The sequence below is a fragment of the Triticum urartu genome, chromosome 1 (assembly GCF_003073215.2).
Source record: "Triticum urartu cultivar G1812 chromosome 1, Tu2.1, whole genome shotgun sequence".
Lineage (NCBI taxonomy): Eukaryota > Viridiplantae > Streptophyta > Magnoliopsida > Poales > Poaceae > Triticum > Triticum urartu.
In genome coordinates, this window is record NC_053022.1 from 350,761,604 (window position 1) to 350,768,393 (window position 6,790).

A 6,790-nucleotide genomic window follows, 5' to 3' on the forward strand; every position below is an offset into this window, starting at 1 on the left:
AACTCTAGCAAACGAACTATACGATCTTATGCTATGTTAGGATTGGGTCTTGTCCATCACATCATTCTCCTAATGATGTGATCTCGTTATCAATGACATCCAATGTCCATAGTCAGGAAACCATGACTATCTGTTGATCAACGAGCTAGTCAACTAGAGGCTTACTAGGGACATGTTGGTGTCTGTTATTCACACATGTATTACGATTTCCGGATAAACACAATTATAGCATGAATAAAGACAATTATCATGAACAAGGAAATATAATAATAATGCTTTTATTATTGCCTCTAGGGCATATTTCCAACAAAAAAGATGTATTACGATCTCCATGCATCAACCAGTTTGCTCTTCCTCTCTGTAGCCAAAAAATTTCCTCTTGATCTAACAAATTCTCGATGAGAACAAGGGCTTCCTTCTGGCGAGAGCGAGATTCCGCATTCATTGATCCCCGCCTCAACTTTTCCAGCTCTTTTTTTAATTTACTTATCCTTCTCTTTGGTCCTTTTAGAGTCTCTCGGTCCCGGGTGTGTAAATCAGCCTGCACTGCATGTGTACGTGCCGCAAGAGACGGATCAACACCCGCTAGTTTGGCCTTTTCCCATGCTGTTCGCACAATTTCTCCCACCATCTCTTCCTTAAGCCATCTAGCCTCAAATTGCTTCACACAGATTTTTGGGCTATTGAAAATATTCTCACCATAATATTCTGTGTCAAGGATTAAGGGACGATGATCAGAATGCACATGCTCCTCATTGATGATGCCCGCCTTTGGGAACTTATTTGACCATTCAACATTGCATACAACCCTATCAAGTCTCTCCCTAATCTCCCCTCTCCTCCAAGTGAAACAGTCGCGGACATATCCCAGATCATATAACCCACAATCTCCCAAACAATTCTGAAATTCTTGCATCATTGCATTTGGTCTTGGGTTACCTCCATCCTTTTCATGAGAATACATAACTTCATTAAAATCACCAAGAACAACCCACGGAGGCATTAGAATGTAAAGTGCGTAGGTCGGACCAAGATAAATGTTTTTCGTTCCAGGCCGGATGACCATAAAACTGCGTAAAGCACCAATCCACATTATTCTCATTCATAAATATTACATCAATAAAATACGAAGACAAGTAGTTCAATTCAACTTTATTCTCGTTTTGATAATATAATACAAGACCACCAGCCTTACCATCACTCTCTGATAAAAACATGAAATTAAAACCTAATTTACAACATAGCTCGTCAGCCTTTATTTTATTTAAATGCGATTTAGATAGAAAAACTATCTTTGGGTTCACCCGTCCTTGGAGCTCCATGAGCTCATAAACTGCCGTGGGGGAGAGCATACCACGGCAGTTCCATCATAGGATTTTCATTTGGCCCGGCGGACCTCCTCCTCAAAGGCTGCCGATGCGCCAGTTTCTTCCTTCTCTTCACCAACTGACTCCTCTCTCTGTTGCACATACTCCTCCTCCTTCTCTTCTAACTCCTTCGCGACATGTGTCACAACACCATAAACATCCTTCACTCTTTCTACTCTACCAGTACACACTCGTTTCGAAGAAACACTCACGTCGCCATATAGTAAATGCTCATAACTATCCATCTCTTTCTCAAAAGAAAACTCCAAGTCACTTCCTGTGCATGGAGCGTCGTGTATGTGTTCTCTTTTTTTACCTATTACTATCCTACGAGCATCTTCCGCGCTCTCACACCTTCCCTTTTTCTCTTTCTTCCCCATCCTCTTTAGCTGGCCTTGCCTATGATTCTTATTAGCACTAAATTTCAACAACACATTTTCATCCGTAGCGTCAACCGCCACCACAAATGCTGAGAGCCTCGCAGCAACAGCCCCCGGCAGGGCCTCCAGCACACCTGGCAGGAGGCCCGCCCGTGAGCCCTTGGCCCTCCTGGTCAGCGGTTTTCTGCCGGTGAACAGCAGCTGGTACAGCAGACTTGGAGGTGCTGAAACCCCCTGGCTGCATCCCCTCCTGACCAAACATCACACCCGATTGGGTGAGCATCAGGGACGCCAGCCCTTGGCCCTCCTGGCCAAGGCCAGTAGATGCCTTCGGCGCTGCAACCCGGCCCTCCTGACCGAGCGCAGCACCGACAAGAGTCGATGAAGGAGCCTCCGACGCCCGGCCCTCCTGGCTGAGCGGGAAACTAGGCTGGGCCGCCTTTGGCACTGCAGCCCGGCCCTCCTGACCGAGCGCAGCACCGATAGGAGTCGATGAAGGAGCCTCCGAAGCCCGGCATTTCCTAAACGGCGCCCTCTGCGCCCGTTACCGTTGTATGTGCAATCGGGCGCACACCCACGTTTCGCACCTGGGCCGACCCGCCTTACTCTTTTCTTCCCTTTTTTGTAAAATGTTTCAAAAATAGTGCAAAGAGGAGATTCGAACCCTCCACCAAACATGTTCCGTACAATACGCCAACCACGCTAACCAACAGGGACCGCGTCCATTTTATGATTAATAGCATCTTTTATTGTTCTTCAATTAACTGACGTGATTCTGTTTGTTTTGGCCAGTTTTCTTCTGTTTTTTTCTTTTTTCAATTTCGCGAACTTTTCTCGAGTTCACGAACATTTTTTGTGAATCTTTTTTCAAATCCGATGAACTTTTTTTGAAAATCAATGAACTCCTTTCAAAATGTGATGAACTTTTTTTGAAATGGATCAACTTTTTTCCAAATTGATGAACTTTTTTTTGTGAACCTTTTCTGAATTCGTGAACTTTTTTCACCATCGATGAACTTTTTGCAAATCCGATGAACTTTTTGTCAGAATCAACGAGCTTTTTAAAATTTTGATGAACTTTTTAAAATTCAATAAACTTTTTTTAAAATTCAATGAACTTTTTCTTTAAATTTGATGAACTTTTTTCAAATTCAATGAACTTTTTTCAAATTCAATGAACTATTTTCAATTTTGATGAACTTTTTTCAAATTCGATGAACTATTTTTCAATTTTGTGAACTTTTTTCTATACGGATGAACCTTTTTCCACATCAATGAACTTTTTTCAATCTGCACTATTTATGAGTTCTTTTTCGGAATTTGTATTTAAAAAAATCTATACAGCATATATATGTTATCTGCAGTATTGAATGGGTTAAATAGTACAGATTCCTGGTAGCAAACAAAACGTCGTGTCTGGTCTACTGGCTGCCATGGCGGAGTATTACTCTATGGGTGGCGGGTTCGATTCCTCGTGTGCACGGAATTTTTTGTTTGCGTTTGTTTTTCCAGCAAGGGTTAAATAGTACAGATTCCTCGTGGTGGGCCGGCCCGCTAGGCACCGCGCGTGCGCGCCGGTTTACCTCGGCGGCGCTTAAAGCGCCAGTTAGGAGCTCCCCCGAAGCCCGGCCCTCCTGGCCGAGCGGGAAACTAGGCTGGGCCGCCTTTGGCGCTACATTCTCGTCCTTGTCGGATACAGTGAGCACACTCGCCGCCTTAGCCACTCTGACGACGACACCCTCCATAGCCTTTGATTTGTTTTTGTTGTCGGGTGCGATGAACGAAGACTGCTCACCTCTAGGTAAACCTCGTAAGATAACCTCTCTCTTGTGTGACCTTTGACCCTTCCAGTAAGCATCTACACTAAGATTTTCTTGGGTAGATAGCTACACTCTTTTCTTTTGGAATACTACAAAAACGCTCGGAAGTATGACCTATAAGCCCACAACACTCACAATATTGAGGTAGTTTTTCATACTGGACATCATATCTAATTTTCTTGGAGCTTCCTAACGGGGTGAACTCTATAATGCTCTTGAGCGGCTTGTGCAGCAAGATACCCACACGCACTCGCAAGAATTTTTCAACTATGACATGATTACGGTGCGACACATCCACCACTTCCCCCAACTGATCCCCAAAAGTCCATCCCATACTCTCCGCCTTGAGCTCGAAAGAGACATCACGAACCTGGGCCCAAATGGGCATGAACCCAAGATCGATCTCCGGGTCGAATTCGCCCCTACCGTCGAACTCGGCGAAGATGATGCCGTCCCAATTATAGTGCCATGGTTGTGCCTTGAGCACAAACCGTCGATCCCCCTCAGAAGAGAAATTGAGGACAAAGCGTCCGTCCTCGCTGGCCACCTCTTGGACGGTGGCCGTACCCTGAAGCCGCCACGCCCCGGAGTTTCGGAGCTCGTCAACGATGGCCCGAGGGTTCATCTAGAAAGGTGCCAAGAAGCGTCCAACTACCAGGAAGCCAAAGACGGCCCTCCTAGCAGCCTCCATGTCGATGACAAGAGGAGGAGCCTCACCTCGGAAGCGTCTCATAGCCAACTTCCCCTTGTGCTCCGCCACCGTACGGCCAAGAAGGGGGTCGTCCCCCCTGGCCGTCACACGAGTCCTCACCACCGCCGCCGATTCCATCTCTTCTCCAGTACTCACCACCCCCTGTGTATCTCTCTCCCCACAAACCCCCTTAGCAGCACTCTTGTTCTCCATGGGACACGCTATCTGAACAAAGGAGAGAAGACCCGAGCCCCTCTCTGCTACTGCTTCCTGTGAAGAACAAAGGCACGACCTCCTAAGGAAGAAATAGCCCTCTTCCATGTCTATTGCTAAGGTAATTACGAAATTGAAGCACACAATTATGAGCAAATAACTATGATTTGTCCGTTTCCAAATCCACTCCCCACTAACTTCTCTCTGGTAACTGAAAAAATGGCGAGAAACAGCCCCCCGATTTTCATCCAGCCCCTGAATCGCGCCCCTCAACTGAAACAACGTTAAATCCTAGAAATTTGGGATCCTCCCATAACCAGTAGAGATCAACACCGAATCCTCTTTCTTTCCTATCTCCTTTTCCTTTTTAATTCTATCCCTAAATTCTACAGATGGCAGAATCACCTCTCCTGGACAGAAGGGATCCGACAATCCTCTTCCATAATTAGAAGCAGGCTCACCTGAGGATCCGCCCAAGATTTCCTCCGCCCTCTTCTTCAATCTTCCCAGGCAGCTCTTCCGGTCCGCGGCAGTCCGCAGGATTTGCTTCGATCTCGCCTTAATTTCTCTCCACTCCTCCGCGCTGAAGATGCCTCCGATTCGGCCCACCCCCGCACCCTCTCCTCCCTCCTCCTCCGCAGATAGCGCCGGCAACCCCGCCGCCATTCACTCCCTCTGGGACTCCGTCGCCGCCAGAACGCCTAGACGCTCGCGGGAGCTCTCTCTTTTTTTCTCTAGGGCTTAAGTCGTGTTGGTTGTTTCGCCACCCGAACCGCCGCGATTTGGACCTAGTCATCTTTGTTGAACCGTTCACGGACCTCCTATGATTGACTATATCTCTGCACCTTTCTTTCTGCCATCCGGCCACGCGATCTCAAAGGTAATTTTTCTCATCCTTTCCTTGTAGATGTAGTTCGGCGGCTCATATAATTGCGAAGATGACAAATAATGGGCATTATGTGTAAATGGTCCGATGATGGAGCTAACATTTTTTCATGATTCATCACAGGATGCGAGCTACGAGTCTGAGAGTGAAATGATGGACAACGAAGAAGACAAAGTAATAATGATAGTTGCGGAATACTCCCTCCGTTCCTAAATACTTGTCTTTCTAGGCATTTCAATAAATGACTACATACGAAGCAAAATGAGTGAATCTACACTCTAAAACATGTCTACATACATCCGTATGTAGTAGTCATTTGAAATGTCTAGAAAGACAAATATTTAGAAACGGAGGGAGTAGATAGCAACAACAGAAAGGAAAAGAAAGCGTCCAAAATCATAGGTTGGTCATGCAACATTCAGCCGGAACAGATACGTTAGCCACGAGCGTCTCATGTATGACTACTTTGTTGGGTTGTACCTTCCCACCTTATATATTTCGGCAATGCTCCCGCATGAACAAAGGTTGTTATGTTGAATTGGCCACAACATGCATGCGCTGAACCTTTGTTTTAACGACGGAGAAATGTCACCAGTCTCCTAGGGTTTTCCTCTTTTCAGAAGGTGGTTGTGACACTTCGGATGCTTGCATATGGCTCTCCTGCATATTCATGGGATGATCCTCTTCGAATGGCTGAAGATACAATCATTAAGTACACTAAAGTGTCTGCTGAAACTATGATGCGTGTTTATGGACCGGGGTATCTGCGAGCACCCTATGTCGAGGACATGGCCATGCTTCTAGCGATGCATTAGGCAAAAGGTTAGCCTGGGATTTTTAGGGGGTGTCGGCTGTATGCACTGGAATTGAAAGAATTTACATGTAGCTTGGCATGCCCAATCCGCCAGGCATTGCAAGGATCCAACCATAATTTTTGATGTTGTTGCCTCCAAAGATCTTTGGATATGACACTGCTACTTTAGATTGCATGGATCACACAACGACATCGATGTCTTACAGATATCCCATCTGTTTGCAAGACTAGCTTGTGGTACTTTTCCACCTTGCAACTTCACGTCGAATGACCATTGTTATAACCAAGACTACTATCTAGCCGATGGCATATATCCATCTTTTGGTCAACATTCGTGAAGACAATTTTTAGTTTTGAGAGCAGTAAACATAAGCATTTTGCGAAGATGCAAGAATCTCATATTGAAGACATTGAGACGGCATTTGGAGTATTGCAATTATTTGGGCACCAACTCGTTTCTGTAACAAGGATGACTTGGCAAATACCACGACACTTACGTGAGCCTACATAACATGATCATAGAGGATGAGAGGGATATGCGAGGCTCAATTTACTATGAAGATATCGTGACAATCGGCAGGCATCGCACACGCACAAAACACATTCAAGCATTTGTTGA

General features: G+C 45.6%; 1 long non-coding RNA gene across 1 annotated transcript; it reads left to right on the forward strand.

Annotated features, from left to right (window-relative positions):
* Window positions 1–260: 260 nt before the first annotated feature.
* On the forward strand, window positions 261–5,905 carry LOC125511347. The gene is made up of 2 exons (XR_007284950.1): window positions 261–4,592; window positions 5,481–5,905. It is a non-coding gene; the product is annotated as an uncharacterized LOC125511347 (long non-coding RNA).
* The last annotated feature ends 885 nt before the right edge of the window (window positions 5,906–6,790 follow it).